This window comes from Otolemur garnettii, unplaced genomic scaffold, assembly GCF_000181295.1.
Source record: "Otolemur garnettii isolate 467f Iridium unplaced genomic scaffold, OtoGar3 scaffold00019, whole genome shotgun sequence".
Taxonomy (NCBI): Eukaryota; Metazoa; Chordata; class Mammalia; order Primates; family Galagidae; genus Otolemur; species Otolemur garnettii.
Window position 1 is genome coordinate 2,405,173 of NW_003852414.1, and position 23,325 is coordinate 2,428,497.

At 41.8% G+C, this 23,325-nt stretch overlaps 1 protein-coding gene across 11 annotated transcripts in view; it reads left to right on the forward strand.

Moving 5' to 3' along the window:
• Positions 1 to 23,325, forward strand: part of PARD3 (par-3 family cell polarity regulator) — a 592,542-nt gene that overhangs the window by 138,308 nt on the left and 430,909 nt on the right. For all 11 annotated transcript variants that reach the window (XM_023511361.1, XM_023511364.1, XM_023511363.1 and 8 more), the window contains exon 2: positions 13,788 to 13,968. The gene's annotated coding sequence lies outside the window, so the exon portion shown is untranslated. The remainder of the gene's footprint in view (positions 1 to 13,787; positions 13,969 to 23,325) is intronic.

Below are 23,325 nucleotides of genomic sequence, written 5' to 3' on the forward strand. Positions count from 1 at the left end.
CAAGAGGCAGCAAATTTCCAGACGCCATTAAGAAAATCATGAAAGTGGGTTGGCATGATGTCTCACACCTGTCATCCCAGCACTCTGTGAGGCTGAGGCAGGTGGATTGTCTGAGCTCAGGGGTTCGAGACCAGCCTGAGCTGGAGTGGGACCCAATTTCCAAAAACAGCTGATGTGGTGGGCGCCCGTAGTCCCAGCTGCTTGGGAGGCTGAGGCAAGAGGATTGCTTGAGCCCAAGAGTTTGAGGTTGCTGTGAGCTGTGATGATGCCATGGGAGTGAGACTAGAATGTTTCTAAAATAAAAAAACAATCATCGAAGAAAAAGGGTCTCTGCCTCAACAGATATTTAATGTAGATAGAAGTGTCCTATTCTAGGAAAAAACGCCAAAGAGGACATTTATGAGTAAGGAAGAGAAGCAGGCGCAAGGACTTGAGGCTGGAAAGGATAGGCCAACTCTGCCGTTTTCTGCTAATGCGGTCAGGTTTATGATCAGGACCACTGGTAATCCCAAGCATTGAAGGGAAGAGGTAAACACCAGCTGCCCGTCTTTTGGTTGCACATAAAGAGGGTCTGGACAATGAGCACCATTTCTGGACTGGTTCCATCCATGCTTTGCCTCTGAAGTCAGGACATATTTCGCCAGTATGGGGCTTCTTATTGAAATTCTTGAGATATTGGACAGTGCCCCTGACCAACCAGAACCCAATGAGTTCAGTACTGAAGATGTTGAAATGATCTACCTGCCCTCAAACACAGCATTTCTAATCGAGCCTCTCCATCAAGGGGTTATAAAGACCTTGAAGACTCATTATACACGGTACTCTATGGAAAGGATGATCAATGCTATGGAGGAGAACTCCAGTAGAGAGAGCATTATGAGAGTCTGGAGGGAATATAGTATTGAAGATGCCAAAATCATTACAGAAAAAGATGTGAAAGCCATCAAGCCAGAAACCGTGTCCAGATATTGTGCATGACTTCCCAGGGTTTGCAGTAGGGCCAGTTGTGGGTATAAAGGTGGTGAGGTGTGAGGGTTTCAAGATATGGATGTTGGAGAAATTCCAGGGCTAATCGACACTACACCAGAGAGATTGACAGAAGGTGACCTGATGGGGATGAGTGCTTTAGAACCAGTGCCAGGGCTGGGAGTGGTGGCTCACACCTATAATCCTAGTGCTCTGGGAGGCCAGTGCTCTGGGTGGATTCCTTGAACTTAGGAGTTCGAGACCAGCCTGAACAAGAGCAAGACCCCATCGCTGCTAAAAATAAAAAAAATTGCCGGGCATTGTGGCTGGCGTCTGTAGTCCCAGCTACTCGGAGGCTGAGGCAGGAGGATCCCTTGAGCCCAGGAGTTGGAGGATGCTGTGAGTTCTAATGACACCATGACACTCTACCCAGGGTGACAGTGTGAGACTCTGTCTCAGAAAAAGAGGAAAAAAAAAAAAAGAACCAGTGCCAGATGATGCGAAAGATGTACAAGAAGCAGTGTGAGAAGACGGATGAATGGACATTACCCCACCTGGAAGAGGGTTCCAGTCACTCAGGGGTGACCCTTATGACATGGACCCTCCTATGATGAGGGAACTGAAACTAAAAACAGTACAAGAAGAACTGGTGGTGTATGGAAACATTTTTAGAGGAAAAGCAAAAATGGCAGACAAATTTTTTTTTTCATCGCTCTTTTTTTTTTTTTTTTAAACTGAATGGTAACTATGTACATTACTGCACTTCTGGGGTACAGTGTGGGGTTTTCACACACAATCCGAAACATTTCCATCAAACTGGTTAACATAGCCTTCGTGTCATTTTCTTAGTTATCGTTTTAAAACGTTCACATTCTGCTCTTAGAAAGATTCACTTGCACCCTTGTAAGATAAACCTCAGAAGTGATCCCTCCAATCCCCCTCCCTCCACCCATTACCCCCTCCCCTCTCCCTCCCCCCTTCCTGTATTCGGAAATTTTGATGTATTTCTGTAAAGTGACACCAGGATTACAACTCCTTCATTCTTTTGCCTCTACTAACCCTTAGACAAGACCAACTCTTCCTTCTCTTCCCCTTCCTCTTCTTCCCTTTTCCCTTCCCCTTCCCCGTCTTCCTCCCTTCCCCCTCCCTTCCCCTCTTCCCCTCTTCCTCTCTTCCTCCTCCTCTACTCAGCATGAAGACAATTAGGATGAGGACCTTTGTGATGACCCACTGCCCCTAAATATTTTTTCTCTGCCTATGATTTTCTATTAATAACATTTCTCTCTATGCTTATTATAAAAATATAACATATCATACATACAACATTCAAAATTAACATTTTTTCCTGTGTTTATTGTAAGAATGTGGCATAGAATGCGTATAACATTCAAAACACACTTTCATCGACTGTGTAATGTCATTGGTAAGTCTTCTGGTCAACAGTAGGCTCTCAGTAATTCATTTCCTGGGAGTCCAAAGTTATGCGTGGATTTTCCCCTGTGTGTGTGCGGTGTTGGCATTGTCAAGGGAAAAGCTGTATTTTAACACTAGTGTGAAATAATCTTGGGTCCCCCTTCTTGTGAGTATGTGTTGATGTAACCACCTCCTGAGAGAGTGCTAATGTGCCTTCCCTGTGGTGTTTAAGTACAACTCTCTTTCATGGTACTTGGCCTTTCCTCAGTTTATCTGAAACCCTATTTGGGTTTACTCCTGTTTTCATAGTTGGTTCTTCTCAGATTTCTTTTCAAGTGGGATTGGAGGAAGGGAAGAGAATCCTGCAGTCTCAGCTTTATCCAGGTTGTAGTCCCGATTTCCATGCGTCCCCCTTATTGAGATTGGGATCCGCAGTTAAACCCATAGCTTCAATCACACCTTCACGCCAGCATCACCCAGTCCTGCAGACTTAGCTTTGGCCTCCCTTTTGCACCGCAGACTCCCGTCTCCGGTTGCCTTCCGGGAAATGTGCAGGTGAGAGTTTTGCCTCAAACTGAATGCGTCATCGTCTGTCCCAAACGTGTTTGCCCTTGTGCCTGTCCTCTGCCCAATCTCCCAAGCCACAAGCCTGGACACCTCACATTCATCCCCTTCCTTCCTAGCAGCCCCCGCCCATCACCTCCCAGAGCCTTCCGAGCCAGTCTCTGTTCTGCATTTTCATAATGATGCACTTTAATAGTCTTTTCACTTCACTGCCTTTCCATTAGTCTGGGCTCTCGTGACTTCTTCATCATTAGACGAGTCCTCCTAGTCCTTTCTCGGTACTCCTCAACATCTTGCACGGAACAGATGCAAAGTAAATGACTCTGCATTCGGAGATGCCTCCCCGGTTTTCCCAGTGAAAGTTGAGCGACTTAGCTTCTTACCCGGCGCCTCTCATCTTCCTCTGTTGACAATGTCCAGCTCTTGAAACTTTCTCACATAGTAATCTTAGGTAGCAGTTATTAAGAACTTGCTATTTGCAGGAACAATTCTGAGCTGTTTGTCATCATGAAATAAACACACGCAACAACGCTGTTGGTACTGAGCCCAGAATTGAAGAAACTGCTGAGAGTCACACAGCTTACATGCCCCCTCTTTGAGCCTGACCTCGCAAGGGGCAACTCACGGTCATGAGCAGCCTGGTGGTAATGAAGTGAGTGGCATGCACTGTAAGCCACACGGTAAACAGACTCCACTTCATGAATTTTGGGTTACCTGCGGGGATTGTTTCTGGGAGAAGCAAATGAAAGGCAAGTAGAGCCTCCCCAGAATGTATTTTCTCGAAAATTCGAAATTTCCAAACTCTCCACGCTTGGGTCAATCCATTAGATGGCACTGGTATTTACCTTCCAAAGATTTGCGTTAAGTTTCAGTATTAAAGTGATTTGTGGATTGAACTTAAAAGTTTCTATTACCTGTCAAGTAGGGGGGATAAAGGATCTATTCACAATGAATATTTATTCCATGTTCGCTTTTTCAAAAACATTGTTAAACAGGTTCTGCTAATGAAGAGTTGATAAAAGAATTTTATTATTTAGTTACTTTTTGAATAAACCTGCCAGTTGATTAAAAAGAGCCTAATTCAATCAGCATTGTGTTGCACGCTGGAGATGATTTAGGCTAATGTCAAGGACACGGTTATCTCTCCTTTGTAGAAAGTATTGAAATAATGAGAGAAGCAAGAAAGGAGTCAGGAAATGTTTGAAGTTTTTCATCTCTGCCCCTGGGTGGATATTTAAAAACCACGCTCCCTCTTCTTTTGTGCATGCAAATTAAACGGAAAGTCATTTTGTACCGGATTGTCGGCCTTACATTTTGCAAAACAAATTTATTGAACTTTGATCTTTTGCTAATATTGGCTTGCAGTTGCCAGAACGGATACAGACTTGGATGCCGTTATCGTTTTAAACTGAACTGTGATTCAGGACATTGAGTGAACAGAAGTACTAGGGTTTGATGCCCCTTAACGTGAAAATAAATCCGTGTCCATGTGAGCGTGAGTTCTTCTTTCCCTTCTTAGGTCACTTTTTAAAATCCCTACCCCCCTCCAAGTCTTGATAGAATCATCTGAATCCTTTTCTTCTTTAAAAACGGTTAAACTGCTTTCATTTTTCTGACGATGCTTTTAGATGGAAGCTAAGTTACCACCAAGGGCCTTGTTCCAATGGCGAAGTCAGCAGTTAAAGGGATTGCTAACTCCCAGTCGAGTCCCCCGTACAAATGGCACGTTGCCTTGGAAACAAGCCTAGTTCTTTGAGTTGGAAATATTATCTTGTCTTTAAATACCAGGGAGGACGATTTGCTCAGCCCTGTTGCATCACCTCTAGGCCGAACATCGTGGGGAGGTGTTTTCCGTGACTTGGTGCAAAGCGCTTAACTTGGTGGAACTTCCTGGTCCTGATTGATTGACTGGAGCCATAGCCAAGTTTCCAGTTTCCAAAATACAGAACGAAGGAGGTGACCCTTCACGTTTCTATTTTCAAATGGAAAGTTTTCCACTGCTGGTTGCCAAATAGTTCACCAGATTCAACACACAAGAAATTTTAGTGATGAGTCTTATTTTATTGATTTATTTTTTACATTTTCTGCAGTGGAGTCCTGGATGGGTAGATTAAGCACAGTTTGTGAACGTCTGAGTTCTGTAAGGTGGTGTTGGTTGATGACAGCCAGGCTGATCTCAGCTTGTTCCTGAAGACATCTGATGCAGACTCTAGCGCAGAGCTCCATGAGATGAGTTGGTCGGAGCCTGCGAGTGTGGCTTAAATGGGACCCCTGTTTTCCTCGCGTCTAAACATTTGTATCTAGCTGGTCGCATAGTGGGAGGAGCATTTGAGGGTGGCCTGGGAGGATCAGGACATGTTTTCTAGGTCCATGGAATAGGTCCAGGCTTAATATAGCCAGCTAGCTTAGGAAGTGAGAAGATTGGAAAGTAAGGCCCCCACTAAGGAAGAATTCAGCTCTGTTCTGGTCTGCTCACCAACAGGGGCAGAAACTCAGATGAGCCCGAGAGCAGGGCATCATCTTTTCTGGTGGCAATTGTCATGTTGTGTCACTGGGCTGAGCAGTCGCCTGGCAGCTGCCCGTCCCTCAGCACAGTGGGCCGGGGACAGGGAGAGGCAAGGATGTTGGCCAGACCTGGGAGTGAACAGGCCAGTGGTCCGTGTGGTATAGGAAGAAGGTGGAAGTCTGCCTGCTTACTAAAGTTTAAGTGACATCTTCCTTGGTACTATGGGTTTCGGTCGTGTCTTCTGATTACAGTTTTGGAGTATGGCATGTCTGTGTGTGTGTAGTTTATCACATAAAGCCGTTTCTAGTTTCCTCATGATGTTGGACTTTTGATTAATAATTTTTTTAAATTGTTTGGGATTCATTGAGGGTTCAAAGAATTAGGTTACACTGATTGCATTTGTTAGATACGGTCCCTCTTATACTTGTATCCACCCCTAAGACGTGTGCCTTACACTGTGATCCCCATCTCCTTTCCCCTTCCCCTCTCCCTGCTCCCTCATTCCCCTATCCCACCCCCTGTATTCGCTCATCCACTGCCTTCATGTTAGAATTGAGTACATTGGATTCTTGCCTCTCCGTTCTTGTGATGCTTTACTAAGAAGAATGTGTTCCAACTCCATCTAGCTTAACACAAAAGATGTAACGTTTCCATCCTTTTTAATGGCTGAATAGTATTCCATGGTATACATATACCACAGCTTGTTAATCCAACCAGCCCAGGAATGGATTAATAAATTTTTAAGCTTAAATCTCCAATCCTGAGACTATAGTATTAATTGAAGGAGTTGCTCTTGAGGGATCCCCTTGTCATCCCTTGAGACAGCTATTTCTGAATATATGTAGCACATATTGTCAAGCTAAACTGGCCACAGGTTAAAATACCGTGTTGTTGAATCCTATTTCCACATCCTACTCACTTTTGGATGAATGTATCTCACACCAAGGAGCTGGCGGCTGAGGCCTATCTGAGGTCGAGTCTCACGGTACATTATAAGGAAAGGACCAATAACATTCTGCTGTTCTCAGCCAGTGGGAACAGTAGCTTGTGCTATTGCCCAGGCTGGAGTATGGTGCACTCATCATAGCCCACTGCAACCTCAAACTCCTAGGCTTACGTCATCTTCCTGCTCCAGCCTCGTGAGTATCTGTGACTGCAGGTGCCTATCACCATGGCCTGCTAATATTTTCTATTATTTTTTTTTGGAGTGACAGAATTTCAGTGTGTCACTCAGGCTGGTCTTGAACTCCTAGTCTCAAGTGATTGTCCTGCTTTGACCTTCCAAGGTGCTGGGATCACAAATGGGAGGCACTGCCAGGCCCTGGGACTGTTTTGATAAAAATCAGACAAAATGTTCTTAACTCGTAAAATGCTGTTGAAGCACTGAATTAATCTTTAGCACTTAACATTTAAAGTTTTTCCTGCAGCGAGTTCGTTTTTATTGGCATATCTTATATAACTGCTGTTACATAACACTATTGGCCCAGAGAGATCCTCTCACTATTGTTCTACCCATTCGTCCAGTAAAACACCAGCTCTGTATAAATGAGTTTTTAATGAACCATGATAGCAAGTAAGGCCCAGAGAATGATTAAAGATTTAGTATTGTCTCTACGTCATTAAAGTAGATTCAGTCACCAAAAAGCTTACAAATTGATTTTTAGTTCCTTTTCTCTGTGTGTGTGTCTACATAATAATTAGTTGTTACATCGTTACATTAGCTTTTGAAATTCCTATTGCCCGCTTCCGGGTCGTCTTGCCATGGTGTCTTTGAGGGAAAGCTATGTGTGGTTCATGATAAAATCACACCTAATGCCACCTCCTCCAATTTGGAGTCAACCTGTCTGTGGGTGATTAATCAATTTCAGAATTATTTTGCTCTGTCTTACTGAGCCGTCCTGCTTTTTATGAATACTTAAGCAGTAGTGTAATGCAGCTGTAACCTCATGGATGGGGACAAATGGAACAGTGGCACTTGTGACGGGGAGGAGCACGAGAGGGGTTTACATTATATCTGACAAGTGGGTCAGTTAGCTTATGGCTATACGGATTTGCATATTTTCATCGGGGTTTGTGGTTGACATACTCCAGGCTATTAGTTGAACATAACTCTTAAATTGGGAATCTAATTAGTCTGCAGGCTCGGTGGGTGATGGAGTGTGTCACCCCGAGGGATGGCAGAATTAAATCTCAGCTCTGAAATGTAAGCATGAGGGCTGGAGAGTATCATAGGTGAATATCTTTCAGTGCAATTTCCAGATGGAGCAGAATATCTCTATTTGGCACCTGTGACCAAGAAACATTACCTTCTTAAAGGATGCTATTAGCTCTTGTGTGACAGGTGACCTCTGGCAGGAGCTTATGATGGTGGCGGTCTGCCGAGTTGTTCAGGTAGTAATGGGCATATCTTGCCTTCTCTCACATGATACATTGTTTGAAACGGTGCAGTGAAGACTTACTTTATTATGTCCCTTTCCTTTATGTCGGATAACGCACTATGTTCATCTGCTAGCCTTCCTTTAGTAAGTGCCACAGGTTATCAAGTGGGCTTTAGGGGAGGCAAGTGAAAATTAAATGTATATATTTTTTAATATAAGGGACAGATAAAGGGGAAGTCAGAAGCCGAATTACTTCATCTAACTTTTTTCCCCTGCTATGTCTCTAAGGGCAGAAAAACATAAAGGTTTTGTTATGTGTGATTCTAATTACAGAACTTCATAGGTTAACCTATCGGAAGAAAAAGTGATTTTTGGAATAGTCGTAGTTTAGGATCATATCTTATGAAACTGCCTCACTTAAAATACATGTATTTCTCCAGTTACTTGACTTTTATTGTTAATTTTCAGAAATTTGTTACACTAGGCGATACCATTCCCAGAATTTTCTTTGTTTTATTTTTCTTTTGCGTTAATTCTTTCTTTCTTTCTTTTTTTTTTTTTTGAGACAGAGCCTCAAGCTGTCCCCCTGGGTAGAGTGCCCTAGCATCACAGCTCACAGCAACCTCCAACTCTTGGGCTCAAGCCAGTCTCCTGCCTCAGCCTCCCAAGTAGCTGAGACCACAGGTGCCCACCACAATGCTTGGCTATTTTTTGGTTGCAGCCATCATAGTTGTTTGGAGGGCCCGGGCTGGATTCGAACCCGCCACCTTAGGCATATGTGGCTGGCACCGTAGCCACTTGAGCCACAGGCGCCAAGCCTGTGTTAATTCTTTATAGGCAGATCTGCCCATGAAATTTCCCTCCTGTTGTTCTGAGATGTGCTATTTGGCTTGTGTTTCTTGTTGAATTTGTCTTGACTCTGCGTGCCAAGTGGCGTAGGGCTAGAATCTGGCTTATTCATTTGAGGTCACTCATGTTTCTTAGATGGAGAGGGGGTGGTGGGAGACAGCTTCAGGTTTTTTCACTTTTTTTGTATTTTTCCACATCCTTTCCAGGGGTGTCCAACCTGCAGCCTGTGGGCCAGGCCACATGTGAATTATTTGAGGACTATTTTGCTTGTCTGAGATATTGTGAAGAGTATGCGTGGACTTTTTTTTTTTTTTTTTTTAACTGTTTGTGTTATTTAATGGGTGGTTCAAGACAACTCTTATTCTTCCAGTGTGGTGAGAAAGCAAAAAGGCTGGACACCCCTGCACCTCCTCCAGGGCCAAAAATGCGATGCCGTTCTAAAGAATGATTGGTCTTTACTTCATAGTCAAACAATCTCCTATATTAATACTGAGTATCCAAAGGACGTTCACCTGTGTGGATAAATTCAGCCTGTGCGTGAAAGAAAGCAAGTGAAGAAACAGAGAGATTGCTCATGGGAAGCGGCCATAAAATGAATTCTCACGTGTGTGGAGTGTGAGCGCAGAGTCTTTCCAGATCGCATGTAGACAGTTATTTGACTTAAGTCATCTGTCATTTTCCTTTGTGAAGGCAAAATCTGCACGCTCCTTTGATTGTGTTAAACTCCCTGGGGAAGCCAGAATGGTGATGTCACCAGCTGTGGTTACCCCAAACTGCAATAATTGGATAAGGCGGAGTGTTAATCTGGGTTGATCAGGGATAAACAGAGTCCTGTTCAAAGCCTGGAGGTGCTCATCGCCCACACTGTCCCCGTGGGCTGTGCTGCTGGGGTTAGATGTTCTTGGGACAGGACATGCCGGTCCCGTGTTAGGTGGTGCAGGGGCAGGTGGATTTGGAGAAAACGATCTTTGCAGTCAGACTCGATTTCCGATCTCAGATTCACCCCTTACTTTAAACTTATTTGTACTCTGCTCGGACTAATCTCCATGAGCCTCAACTTTCTTTTCTGTAAGGTGAAATAACGACTTCTCCGTTCCTCTGCGCAGTGCCGAAGGCAGCACGTGGACCATCTGTGTGCTTCATTTTGGTGTGGTCTTCATTTTGGTGTGATGGAAGGTCTTCATTTTGGTGTGATGTCTTTGAACAAAGTGTTCTCTAACAAGGCTGCTGCTTTCCTTTTCTGCTTCTTTCCTTTTAAATTTGTAGAGCCATCACAAATCACACCTTTATCAACCACCATGATATAATTTAACGAAAGCTAATAATAGTAAATGCGTGCTTGCTGTGTTCTGAATGTTGATCTGTCTACGTCATCTCCTCATTTGTCACGAGCAGAGAGAGGAGGCATTGCCGTTGTGGGTCTTTCCTTTTGCTGCTGTCACAAATGAGCACAGACTAGTGGCTTGAAATGACCCAAGTTTATTGACTTCCAGGTCTGTTTGGTAGAAGTCTGACGTGGGTCTCACGAGGGTAAAATCGAGGTGAGACCAGCTCCTTTCTGGTGGCTCCATGAGACTCAGCATCGATTTCCTGGCTTGTAAATGCTGACCAGAGTCCAGGCTCAGGGCTTCCTTTCTTCATCTTCAGAGTGACCAGTGTCACATCCCTCTGTCGTCACGTCTCTAGTGATATTCAGGTGAAGGCCGCCCTTTTCCTAGACTCTAATGATGAGATGGGGCCACCTGGGTAACCTAGGATAACTTCTCTATCTCAACTGTAAGGGTTCTTAGCACGAATGTCATTCTGCAAAGTCCCTTTTGCTGTGGGAAGTAACATTGACTAGTTCCTGGGGTTTGGATGTGGCCAACTTCAGGGAGACCATTCTGCCTACCAAACCATCACCCCCTTTTGCAGATGAGGAGTGCACAGCTTAGAGATGGTAGAGAGGTCTGTGGATTCACCAGCAGCCATCTGAAATACAAGGTCAGCACTGGTATTGAACGTAGCTCTCTCTGCTTCCAAATTCCATGTTCTTAACCAATACTGTATGTAGCTCTAAAGAGCTTCAGAGAGGCCTGCCTAGATCCTAGTGGTTCGTAAGCATTGATCTGTGATATTTCTATAACAGATTGTCTGTTGAAGTCTTCTGATGTTTCAGAGGATTAAAATGACTGTGCTAAGGTAGGTGGGAAACGTGTGGTAGTGTTTAGAGTTTATTTATACTTGGCTTTTTGTGGGTGTTATCCAAATTTGGCCTTTTATTCATGGAGACATGATGGATGATTAGAACAGAAGAGAGATCGGCTAATATTTTAATAATAAAAATGAACTTTCAAAAAGCGATCTACTTCATGGACAGCATTGAAGGTTCCATCTGTTAAAATACGGATTTGAGTCACGTTTCACAAATTTAAAAGCAGACATTTCCCTTACTGTTTGAAGGGCATGATAGAGGTTTTTGGTATGTGGTGTTTTTGTGAAGGTCTTGCCTTTTTTTTGTTTCTGTGTTATTATATGTATTCTTGTAGAATAGGTTTTCTAAAATTAAATATCCTTCCCAATATAACACAAAATTGCTTCATATCTGCACCTGGCACTCAAATTTTGGTCTAAAAGAAAGCTGTAGAATTGTATGTTGTTGGCATATTGTGAATCACCAACTGTGATTCTGCCACTGAAATTCAAACAGCATTTGTTCATGACACCGTCCAGATTTCATAATACTTGTGTTTTCTAAAAATGCTGGAGATAATTATTGAAACTAATATACATGTCTAAGCTCTTCCATCATGTGTGGCATTTAACGACTCGTTCTTTGTAATTTTTAAACTCAATTTTCAATTCGCAGAGAGGACGTGGTTCTTGAGAGAACACATCATTGTGAAAAGTTAATAACAAATCATGAATTTCATTTGCTTCCAATTAAACACCAAAATGTCAAAACTTAATATCATCAAAATGCGTATTAAGCCACACACCTTGTAAAAAGTACGATGATATTAAAATCAAATTGGAAGCCCCAAATCCTGATGATGAGCTTGGCAATATTGTTAGTTTACTGTGTTTTACTTTTCAAAGTTTTGTGTTCCTTAGAAAGATGGGCAGTTTAGAACAGGGTCAGTGAGCTATGATGGCCCATAGGCCAAATGTGGCCTGCTGCCTGCTTTTATATAAAGTTTTATTTAAACATAGCCACATTCATTTGCCTGTATGTTGTTTATGGCTCCTTTCAGGCTACAGTAGGTATATAGAGTCGTTGTGAAAGATGAAATGGAACGCAGCTTCAGAAGTATTTACATACAGTCTGGCCCTTTTTTAGAAAAAGTTTGCTGATTCCTGATCTAATGAGCTGTATGTGCTACTAACATAGGGAGATAGTCACCAGTTAATGTCTGTTAACAAGCTGATTTTATTTCTGTATGGTTAGATTTTTTGGTAACTATTAGGGGTTTCTTTTCCCACTCTCGCTGCTTATTATAAGGTTCAGTGGCCCAGCTATCCATCCTCTTTTGATTTCTTCTTACCACTTACCCTCCTTCCAGCTTATTTAATCAGCTAATTGCATATCAAACCTCAGCAGGGTTCTGAGATGACTGTTTGTCTACATGTCTCTGTGACCCTATAATGGTTTCCTTTATTGTTTCATGAATGGGTTGATGCTACGTAAATGTTCATGGGAGTAGCATTCGTTCAGACTGATAAAAGCCTATGAAATAGAATTGTAATCATAAGTACTGTTCATGTTCTATAGGTTTTTGTCACTGTCCTTTAAGGGACAGTATTGTCTTTGAAAAAGCTTACGTTGAAAGCAGTAGATGGGAGGGGCTACATTTTGACCATGACCGTGGTTCTTTCCTTGGGGTCGTCAGCTTTGTTGCTAGGCGTGGGGTGGTCGGGCAGGCATCCAAGATGATAGCCATTCCTGTTCTTTAAAAATGTGTTAGTCCCGGGGATTTGTAAGAAGTACATCAGTGATGAACTGCATTAGTTATAAGAAGACATAGAATGAATTCTTATTTTATCGTATTTTTAGTACTGTGTATATATATTATGCCATTTCAAATTTGTAGTTGTAATGATTTTATACTGCAGATAAGTTGGAATAATAAGAGTCTTTCCTTATACTCTTCATCTGTCCCTAAAACTATTATCCTTCATAGTGACAGAACAGCTGTCAGAAGTCAGGCAGACGCTCGCGTGGAGTCGGCACCGTCCACTGATCTTCGTCACTCAGTTGATTTCTACTGCTTTGTCACTGATGCCCTTTTTCTGGCCATGGGTCCAGTTAAGGACATCACCTTGCACATGGTTCTCCTGTCTCCTCAGGCTCCTCCAGTTTACACAATCTTGTTGCCTTTTCTTTGACTCTCAGAACCTTGCGACTTCTTTAAGAGTATTGTTTATTTTCTAAACTGTCGGTCCGTTTGGGTTTGTCTGATGTTTGCCGATGAAACATCTCAGCCTCGTGGTGGCGTCGTGCGTTCCCAGTTCCTCTTTCTTTCATCCCTGTTCCTGTTTGTTCCCTGTGAGTAACCTGCTTCATTCATTTCCCCTTTCCCCTTCCTGTATATCTTATGCACAAACAGCTGATATATGCGTAGTTTTTAATACTCTCTTGCACACGTATAGCCACAAACACACACACACACTCTTCTGCATTTTTCCTGTCCACTTGACGATATATCCTATATTAAGAAAAGATTCTTTTTTTTTTTTTTTTTTTTAAGTTTTTTCCCAGGGCCAGGTTTGAACCCACCACCTCCGGTATATGAGGCCAGCACCCTACTCTTTGAGCCACAGGCGCCACCCTTAAGAAAAGATTTAAATCCACTCTTGCCTTCACATGCCATGATAGCAGGCCGTTTTTATTATTTTTTGTTTTCCACCCATAGGATTCTGAATATGAAATATACAACTTAGACCTGTAAAAGCAAAGCATCAAAATTCAGGGGGAGCACTTTTTCCTTTGAGCCGTTGCTTCCTGATGCTTAACATTCCAGGCTCACTAATGTCAGTATTCTTCCACTAAAGATCGACGTCAAAGTAATATAATTGGGGAGGGGGGTCCTAATCTAAACGGTTTTACAGGTGAATTTGCCTTTCATTTCCAGCTGGTGGCTGTGTTTGATGAGCAAGACCCCCATCATGGAGGCGACGGCACCAGTGCCAGCTCCACAGGTACCCAGAGCCCAGAGATATTTGGTAGCGAGCTCGGCACCAACAATGTTTCCGCCTTTCAGCCCTATCAAGCAACAAGTGAAATTGAGGTCACACCTTCCGTCCTTCGTGCAAGTAAGTGGAAGCTCGTTCTTCTCTGCCCATGTCATCTTAATTTACAGGGAGACCCAACTTTTGTTATCCGTCCATGCTCCTGCAAATGGAATTCATTATCTGTTTTTATCAAACATTGATTAAGTTTAGAACCGGGGTAAATTGTGTTTTGCAAGAGAAAGAGACGATTCCTCACATTGTAATAGATGGGACTTATTTTACTTTAGACTAGTATACTTTTATGTGGCCAATCAAAATAAATAAAGAACAATAGTTCAGGTAAAAGTAACTGGAACTTTCCTTTCCATATGTTTGATCTGAATGCAGAAAGAAGTAGAAATAATCAAAGGCCTTTGTATAGGAACAAAGCATAGCATTGTTGACTAATATCCAACTCCATTGCAACCATTATTTGTGTTATTTGAACTTTATCTGAAGAGCTGGGGAAGAAGAGATCATAGGGCCAGAGGTTCCTTCAGTGATCCGGAGAAACTGCTATTAGGATACCACCTCAAGCAAAAAGGATATAGAGCGCAATAAGTCTTTATTAGCAGTCCTAGGACACAGTATTTCTGTTTTAAGACGTTGCTTAAAGAATTCTGTTAGCCATTCCTGGGAGGCTTATTCGGAAAAGCGATGTACTTGTGCTAGAAAGAGTATTTGGTATTTGAAATGTGGTCCTGTGTGGGTTTGCTGATGGATAGTCTTCAGCTGCTCTTCAGATTGCAGTGATACGTATGTTAACACGATGTCCGACAGTCCGTGAACTCTTCCTAGAGCAGGAGCTGCCCACGTCATTGTTGAATATCACTACGGTCACTTTCAAAGTACTCCCCTTGGGAATCTGTGCACAGATGCCAGTGCCCTGTCCACCCTTCAGAGCAATTTTGGAGCTCTTTTTCTGAAATGACCATAAGAGCTGTCATCATACAAAGTTGGAGAATTGCCGTTTTCTTACATTGGCAGCACTGTAAGAAAAACTCAATTGCCTTGGGAGTGCTCCCCTCACTGGTGGGTAATCCCAGTGCTAATGAGGTATGTAGCACATTTTCTAGGATGAGCTCACAAACTTAATTGTCAGACCTCCTATAAAATGTTAGCATACAGAATGTAGGTAATGGTTAGAATGCATAGTTTATTCTACTACAGTGCACCCTCATTCTCATTTTCTTTCTCTCCATTGGTAGCGATCTGTGGCAAGTTTTGGCAATTTGATTGTGGATGTTTATAAACCACTTCTGCTCTGAATGCATGTGTAAGGAGAATAGGAAAAGCATAGTAATTAAAACATGAATGCATCTGGTTGTCCTTCAAAACCTACACACAAGGTGTGCATATATTACGTGTAGAGAGTTTGGAAGGAATAGTGCAAGTTGGGACACGTAAGTAACATCCTACGAGATTCTATTCTGGGGAAGACGGATGCTGACCACTTCTTACAATTGCCCTCTATCATCTGGACCAGATGAGACTCGGCTGTAATGCAAAATGTTTCCCAGGCACCTTGGAGCAGAAATGCAGCTAGAGTTTGCTTCAGTTGGTTATTTCTTTCGAAGCAGGATATTTAGGGTCTGTTGTACACGTAAACAAGCAAATACATTCTAAATTAGTTTTGTGGAAGTAACATTTCTTTACTACAAGGATAAATGAAGTCTGTTACTGGATTTACTTTGGAGAGTGTTTTTCAAAATGTGGGATAGGTACACTGCGTGGCATACAAGGTGATGTGCGGTCGGTACACGATTTTACCCCAGTTTCTTTTATTATATATTAGCGCAGTAAGCCCATGATTTAATGGATAGCTGCTTGCAGTGAGCCTAGGAATACAGTATAGATTGCCTAAATTTGAGAAAATTTTAGTTAACTAATTGTGCAGGTGTTCAGATATCTAGAGTTTGGAAAATAGTGTGTGGGTAATTACACCTTAACGTATATACTCGAATACAAAAATTCGTGTCGGGTTATTATTGTAGCCTTGTATTTGTGTGTCTTCCAAAGCAAGACGTGCCTTTAGTTGGCCACACCGTGTGAAATGTTGGAGGAAAGAAAGGCAGCTTCTGTGTGGATGTTGAGAACTGGAAACGGCATACAGTCCACCCATTTTTATATTTTTGGTCTCCTCTGGACTCAACAAAATCTCTAACACACAACCACCCATGTTTGGCTGGCCCGATGTGTTAAAATTTAAATGCTGTTTTCAACCCAAAATATCTCTTTTGTCTTGTTTTTACTGAGAAAAAGACATTACATTTGAAGCATATGTGTTGTCTTGCAGCCTCCAGTGAGAGAATATGCAAATCTTATTTTGTTGCTTTGATTTTTATACAGTGTGGTGGTTTAGATTTTAAGAACTTGGCGGGCATTGGGTAAGTAAGTACATGGTATGCATCTCCTATGTACAACATTTCATTTAGCCATCTAGTTATTAAAACGTCATTTCATATTGTAGTAATGACATGTACTAAAGCAGAGGACATGAGTTTGTCCGTGCTGGGCAGACACTGAGCCCTTGCTATCAGGGGGCTGTGCTTCGTATTCTTCCTTATTCACAGATAGGAAAATGAAGATGTCAACACTGTAGAGATTTGCTCAGTGGAGGGGTAGTACATTCTAATTAGTGGCATGAGTCATAAAGACTTTCAGATAAATAAACTAATTTTTACCTTGAATAAAGACCAGTAACTTTCCTGTGTTTTCCAATGAATGAATTCACTCATTCTCTTTGTTCTATAAAGAATTAGTGGAAGGTAAGAAAAATATATAGAGCATAATTTTTTATTTTCAGTTGGAAAGTGGATATTCAATTTAGGTACTAAGATAAAGCCTGGATCATTTTTTGGGCTTCTTTCTTCCTTCCTTCCTTCCTTCCTTTCTTTGTCTTACTCTGTCATCTTGGCTAGAGTGCCATGCTCACAGCAACCTCTAACTCTTTGGGCTCAAGTGGTCCTATAGCCTCAGCCTCCCAAGTAGATACCTGCCATAATACCCAGTTAATTTTTCTATTTTTAGTAGGAACAGGATCTTGCTTTGCTCAGGCTGGTCTCTAGCTCCTGAGCTCAAGTAATCCACTCATCTTGGCCTCCCAGAGTGCCAGGATTACAGACATAAGTCACCCCTCTTCCCCACTCCCAATGCCCGGATGGATTTAATACAGAGTTCTCACCTTCAGGTCTTTTTATGTTTTCTTAGAACCTGCCATTAAGTTGAGCTTCTTTTGTAGTAGTAATAAGCAGAGATTTAGTTATATCTTTTGTTCTCAACCAGGAGTGGTTTTCCCCCAAGGGCCATTTGACAGTGCCTGGTGGTACTTTTGGTTACCACAGTACATGTGGGAGATGGCTTCTAGTATCTCATAGAGACCAAGTATAGGATTAAACATCCTGTCAGCACAGGACAGTCCCTCCCATCAAAATCTCAGGGCCCAGGTGTCAGCAGTGCCAAGGTTAGAATCCCTGAACCGCAGGAATCATTTTTTCCACAGTCAAAATAGCCGTCACGTGAAAACTGGGGAGGAAAATTTTCCTGAGTCCAGTATATTGAACAATATCCTGAATACCATCCTTAAACTAAAGTAGCAAAGATGTGGATACTAGCTAATAATAATGCCACTCTTAGTAGGTAACTAATGGATGATATTAAAGGAAAGGTGGACTCTGAGTAGTATTACCCAGAATAGTAGCATACTTACCATTAGAATGAAAATGTCAGTTTTTCTACATACACAAATAGTTTCTTAAGAAATGACAAAGAAACCACATAGTCTAAGACTATCTAAAACCATCTTATGTCATGCTTTTCTTGTTAAAGCCAGAAAATAGCATAACTATTAAAAACAAAATGGGCAAGAGAGACGAAGATGGCGGAGGTGGAGTAGAGGCTAGGCTTATACTACCTTGTTTCGCCATCGGAACCTTATTATATTGTTCTCATTATCAAATAATCCCTTTTTAATTTTTAAAATGTTTCAAATGAATAATATCAGGGTCAGGTGTGGTGGCTCACACCTGTCATCCTAGCACTCTGGGAGGCCGAGGTGGGTGGATTGCCTGCGCTCAGCAGTTCAAGAGCAGCCTGAACCAGAGTGAGACCTCATCTCTAAAGAATAGCCGGGCGTTGTGGCGGGCATCTGTAGTCCCAGCTACTTGGGAGGCTGAGGCAAGAGAATTGCTTGAGCCCATGAGTTTGAAGTTGCTGTGAGCTGTGATGTGATGACCCTCTACCGAGAATGACAAAGTGAGACTCTGTCTCCAAAAAAAAAAAAATCTCAGTATTCATAATAACATGTTCACAAATAGTATTCCAAATTCTTATAATAAAAAATGGAATCTGAAATACCTAAATAAATATATATCTAGTTGGTAACCCCATCATGCCATGGGTAACTCTTCTTAGTGCTTTACAGAACAGGTGTCTGTCCAAAGGCCCCTGTACCCTAAGGAAAAACAGCATTGCCAGACACACAGCCCGAAACTGGTTGTTGTTGGCATCGTTAGTCTTAGGTTTTAGGTGGGAATCATGGGGTGAAGGAAATGAATAATAATATTCCATTTGTCATGCCTGATGTCACTGAAGGGCCGGCATTCTTCGTATAGATCAGTGATTTTCAATGGGTGTACCGCAGGGCTCTGTGAGAGGATCCTAGGTGTGCTGCAGAAAGTTTTAAAGATCATTCATTAAATTGTTTTTGAAAGATGCTCAGGCTTGGCACCTATAGCTCAGCGGCTAAGGGCATCAGCCACATATAACAGAGCTGGCGGGTTCGAATCCAGCCTGGGCCTGCCAAACAACAACCGAAAGATAGCCGGGTGTTGCGGTTGGCGCCTGCAGTCCCAGCTATTCAGGAGGCTGAGGCAAGAGAATCACTTAAGTCTAAGAGTTTGAGGTTGCCATGAGCTCTGATGCCACAGTACTCTACCCAGGGTGACAAAATAAGACTCTGTCTCAAAAAAAAAAAAAAAAAAGGGTTGAAAAACACTGGTATAGATGAAAAATGACACCAAATATATGTTAAAGGAGAATAAAGAAAAATTTTGTATTCCTCAACTTGGATAGGACTTGTCCTACTGAGTTCACGATAGGTTTTACTTCTTTAAAAGAAGGTGGAAGCAAGGAGCGGTTCTGTGTTCACTGAAACAGTCTGGACTCAGTGACCACCCCAGTAACCTTTCCCACATCCCAGCTGTGCTCTGAAATTAGCACCTCCCATCTAAAAGGGAATAGAGCTCATTAGAGAAATGCTTGAATTCCATTCTGGACAGGACATGCAGGAGATGAACTTGGATCATCATGTCATATCAGCAGACAAAGACACTATGAAAGCTCCCTAGTTTGTGTTGATGAGCCTGGGAGCCGACTGGATGTTCCCGTTGGCCGACAGTGGGATGATTGGAACATCAGTAGGACTAGGACCAGCAAGAAACGCCTGAGTTCCTAACACATAAGCGGGCAAGGCAGGTAACGGATGCTAGGGAACCCATTTGTTATTTTGAAAACCAATAACGGAAAGAATAGTCATCTATTCCGCATTTCTTATATGAGTGGTATCACGGGATAACCAACTCATAGATGAGGGCAAGGTTAATAATTTGGTACGTATCCCGGGAAATAAGTGGAGATTAATGACAGAGTATTAGAATGTTACTGTTTTGCAACTCCTGATGAAATAGTGGACCTAGAATTGATCATAGCTGTGGTCTTAATGTGACCCCCTAACCCCCAACACAGCCATGGTGTGCCCTGATGGCAGGTGTTCAGGCCATCAAGGCTCTGCCTCACAGATGGATGACACCACCACTAAAAAGAGGCTTGAGGGAGTCTGGACCCTTCCCCACTCTTATGCTGTGTGAGGACACTGTGTTCATCTCCTCTTCCCTTCTGCCTTCCTCCATGTGGGCATGCGGTAAGAAGGCCCTCACAGATGCCAGCGTCTTGATCTTGAACTTCCCAGCCTTCCAGAACTATGAGAGCAGACCTTCCCATTCTTTGTAAATTACCCAGTCTCACGTGCTCTGTCCTGGCAGCCCAAGAACCAACTTAGACAACCACTGTGGACATGAAAAAGGATAATCATGGAAGGGAGACATCATGCCTTGTCTACCTCCTGGTGGAAGAACAGGACACTTCCTCTGAGGTAGCCTGGACAAAAGAAATTAGCCATGAATCTGATCAAACATCTAGATCCAACTGCCGATTTACAGGACGGAAAGAGCACTAAGGAGCCTGTTAACACCACAGGGCTGCAGTCAGCTGAGTCCAGACGGTGGGAGGCTGCGTAAGACGATGGCCCACGTTCTTCAATAAGATCAATTGTGGGGTAGAAAAGAGATGGAGGGGGGCTTAGAGATTAATAGAGACTTCTGAGATGCATAAAATGCAGTTGTAACATATGGATCTTATTTAAATCCTGATTTAAGCGAGGCTTAAGACAATGGCATTATGGGCTGATGAGTTGAACACTAATGGGTATTCAGTATCACGGAATTATTTTGGTGTGATATTATTATTGAAATTATTTTTTAAGGAACCTTTATCTTTTAATTATTCATAATGAACTGTTTAGTGTTAAAATGATGTATCTGGAATCAGCTTCGCAATAATACAGCCTGAGGAAGTGGGGAATGGGTTACATAAGGATTTAGTATACTGTATGTGTTCAGAATTATCCTTAACAAAGATTTTTTTCTTTTTCTTTTTAAAGGAAATATGTGCACTTAAGGCACTTCTTCAGTTCTTTGAAGGTTACTGAAATATTTTTTTTTCCTTGAACGTTCTCTCCCCGTATTCCAAGAAGCTCAGAATTTTAACCCACTATCTTTCATTTTTAGTATTTTCTTGCAACAGTGAAACTATATTAAAACTATATTAATATAGTTTTATATATATATAAAAACTATATTAAAAACATAACTCCTTTAAATTTTCTGTAAAATTAAAGTATACTACTGTGATCATTACAATTATTATTGACATATAATTGATCCAAATAGCACAAACATGTAACAGATTTTGCCTTTTTTCGTGTGAAAATAAATGATGACTATTAAGACAAGAACAAGCAAAGGCCGTTGATTCAGAGCTGGCTGTGGCAGAGGGGTGGACCATTGTGCCCTTAGACGAAAGGGAACCTTTGCAGGGACGTGGCAAAGGTTTAGAACAGGGGGAGGCTTTGGATGTTCTCTTAGTGGAAGCTATTGTCACGGGCTACTACGGATAGGGTACCTAGAACAAGGACATACCTACTAGTTAGAGTTGTAGATTTGGCTTTCTCTGATTATTCCTGAGTTGGAAACAGGGTCAAAAAATTAGTGAGTAGGTTGAGTTTTACCCAGGTGAAATATTACCCAGGTCTTTGAACTTGCTCCATTTAAATGCTAAATATCAATTAGTGATTCTTCATTAAAAATTATTATTACTACATTGGTGGGCACACAACTGGCTATGACATCTTTCCTTTTGTTGAAAAGAGTGATACAGGAACCAGTTGAGTGGCAAGAGGATTTGCTACCCAGAGGCGTTTGCTTGTCACCTTCAATCAAGGTCACTATATTAAAATGTGCTCTGTTTGTCATCCTGTAAGTTTTTATCCATTGTTGTACCTTACCTCAATTTAAAGAACCGAGATAGGTGATACTTAAGTTTTGTTTTGTTAATTTTTTAAAAAGTGTATGCGTGGTCTTTTAAAATTACTTTATAAAGTAAGGAGGCCTGTTTAGGGTGCAATCATGACTTTCCTGGACTCTAGGAAGTTTGGCCTTTCCTACCCTCTCCCACCATAATATCAATAATAAAGTCATAATTATTCTTTTTTCAAGACGGAGTTTTACTCTGTCACCTGAGCTAGAGTGCCATGGCCTCAGCCTAGCTCACAGCAACCTTGAAATCCTAGGTTCAAATGATCCTCCTGCCTTAGCCTCCCAAGAAGCAGGGTCTACAGGTTCGTGCCACCATACTGGGCAAATTTTTCTATTTTTGGTAGAGAATGGGGTCTTGATTTGCTCAGGCTGGTCTCGAACTCCTGAAGTCAAGCCATGCCCCTGCCTTGGCCTCCCACAGTGCTGGGATTACAGGCACGAGCCACCACACCTGGCTAGATACTGATGACACTTGAGTGCAGACGCACTTCTGAGGGGTGTCTGAAGGGTTGAGGCGTTTTTCAGCCCAGGTAACTAAATTACATGCCCCTTAGGGAGATGCGGTACTTTCTGTGGTGCCACCATGGAGCCTCTTGTGTGATATATGTTTAGCCATCTCTACTTAAAATATTGGTAAGTCAGGCTTAGAGAGACCAAAGGTGTTCAGGGGCCCATGCAAGTTATGGAGTCCCTGTCTCAAGAGGTTTTTTTTTTTTTCCACTTCATTTTTGTTTTTCTTTTCATAATTCTCAAGGCATGTTTATGAAATTCAGACATTTGGGGGTAGCCCTGGCTTTAAAATCATGGCAGGATTCCTTTTCATCCCAGGATTTAGGTTTCTCCACTGTCTCATGGAAAGTCCAGAGTGAAGAATCAGGTTTCCTTTGGAAATGGCCTATGCCTTAGTGATGGTGGTATAACTTCTGCAGCGTAATAATGCTCTAAAAATTTTGGGAAACAAAAGTATGATTTACTATTGCATTTCCTTTTCCCTTTTGTATCTTTTATCTCTGTTAACTTTTCCTAAGTTATGTTACCTTTATTAACTTTTTATTCATTACTCGGAAAGTTATTTTTTCCATAATATTATTTAATTTAGATTTTGCTAACTTCTTAATTTTTAGCACTTACATGTCAGTAATTATTATAGAGGGCTTGTGTCATAAGTTTGCATCCTTTTCCCTCCTTGATCTCTTCATTTTTTTTTTCCTTACCCCGTGATATGCAGATTAATTTTGTCTTCCTAGGAGATCCAAGATCTTTGGTTCAGAGATCGATCCTCTTAACAATAACTGGTATTAGAATATTATTTCCTTGATCTGATTTAAATACATATTGAAAATAGAAATAATATTTCCATTGTATTTCCTTTTAACTTGTGAAATGGAGCATGGCGTACAAATGGTATTCTCAGGCTTTCAAATAATTGCCTTCTTCCTGTGCAAGTTCTATTCAGCATGTAAAACCCATCCAGTTTTGTTGTAGATGCAATCTGATTATTACATGTTGACAAGGTCATATATCTATTAATTGGATTGGAGATGGGATACAAAATTGCTGTAATTATTGTAATTTTCTAGCTAATTGCAGGGTTAGTGGTGAATATTTTACTTCTGCAAAATGAAAAACAGTATTCCATCAGAAGTTGTTTTATGGGGTTTCAGACATTTTGTTTTATATCTTTGGTGCTTTTTGCCCATGCAATATCTCTTTGTTTTGTTTTGGTTTTTTCTTTCTTTCTTTCTTT